The sequence below is a fragment of the Vigna radiata genome, chromosome 1 (genome assembly GCF_000741045.1).
Source record: "Vigna radiata var. radiata cultivar VC1973A chromosome 1, Vradiata_ver6, whole genome shotgun sequence".
Classification (NCBI taxonomy): domain Eukaryota; kingdom Viridiplantae; phylum Streptophyta; class Magnoliopsida; order Fabales; family Fabaceae; genus Vigna; species Vigna radiata.
In genome coordinates, this window is record NC_028351.1 from 31,952,798 (window position 1) to 31,954,648 (window position 1,851).

Genomic DNA, 1,851 nt, shown 5'->3' on the forward strand with positions numbered 1-1,851 from the left:
CCATGAATTTGGCAGCTACCATGACACTCGTGATGAACAATCTATGCACATTGAAGGAGTTGAAAATGTTTATTAAATTTTGGACAGTCTATCATGACCAGAATTTTTCCCACCTTCAGCTTTAAAATATTAAACCCTTCTTTATAGTACTTAGAAGCCAATTCAGNTGCTTTAGGTAGAGAAACAATTGGATATTTTGGTTAGGTGAAAATGGTTAAAATTGGTGAAAATGGTTAAAACAACGGAATCAGTGATATTTTGATTTAATCATATTTAGCATGTGCTGACAGCTTCCACAACTCATATTTCATAAAGAAAANTTGCTGGAACCATAAAATTGTGATTGTAAACAATTACTTTAACTAGTTGAGATTTAGAACAATTACTTTACAAGGCTAAATCCCAACTTTGTTCTCAAGTAAATGGGAGCTTCTTTGTGCATGGTTAAGAAATATGAAACTTCAACAATACTTCATAATACCTGCAGCTTAACCATACCTTAGCTTTTAGATTGGACAAAACCGTAGTTATACTACAAGGACTAAAAATTAATACCTAACTCATCTAAGCAGTAAGCTGACCTTGTAATCAATTTATAAATTTTGAAAGAGTGCTACAAACTAATCTCAAATCATGAAAAATTCCTCTTTATAGGTTGTAGAACAAAGTTCTGCTATAATGGTAGTAATCTCACCAAAAGGAATATAACCCACTTTACTTTCTTGTTAAATCAATAGAAGCTTGTTAAGTGCTTATTATTCCAGTTTGTTAAGTGCTTATTATGCAGCTTATTGAAAGCTTCCACGACATTTACTTGACCTTTTAAAATTGGATACTNCACTTATTTTCAAATTCTAATCTAAGCCAATTTAGAAATGATGTTCTTATTAGCTTGGTGTGACTTAAACTTTTAGTTTGGTGCAATAATTCTAAGCCAATTTAATATGCTTGTGCATCACTTTCTATAGTGCATAATTTATTTTCCAATTAGTGTTTGCTTATTTTCCAGCTACTGTAATGAACAAACCTAAATACAATTTTATTTAATGTGTTAGGGTGAGTTTTTAAAGGAGTTATAATTGTGGCGAGAAGGGGAGGAAGATAGTGTACAAAGAAGACTTGAGCAGGAAAGGAAAGCTAAGGCGAAGGTATGGTGACCTAAATTGAAATTGCATGATTGTATTTGCTATGTTATATTATTTTCATTCTTATCTCATGAATTTTATCTTGTTCTAAAATGTTATGAATGTTGACTTTCAATGTTAAGTTATATTCATTGGAGTTTTATGATTAAACCTCTTTGATAATACTTTCAACAACTTTAATTGTTTAGATTAAACTTCTTTGAACACTATTTTGGTTCAATATCAAACTCTATATTTCGTCAAATTTGAGCTCATATAAAAGGTTCATTTGATTAAGGAACCTTGCAATATTTTCCCTTTTCTTGGTTTATAGTGTAGCAGAATTTAGAATTTAGAATTGAGTATTGAGAATTTAATTGGAAGGAATATGTAGAATTTCTCTCGGCCAAGGCTATTTTTGGTTAGGTGCAGCCTCACAAACTCTATTCTGAACTTTTTTAGGGTGTTGGCTCTTCTCTAGAAACTTTCTTTTAGGTTCAAAACACTGAATATGTCATTCACTTTGATATGGAGCTGGCCTATCAAATTTTAGCTATAGGAGTTGCCAATATTTCACTCTTTTTCTCACTACAGAATGGTGTTTCTGGAAGCTATTTTCCCTTGCTGTAGAGGCACTTAGATAAAAAACTATACAAGTTTCCACCCCTCAAGATGCTACCACTAGCATGAGCCATCATAAAAACANATTCAGTTTTCAACACTACAC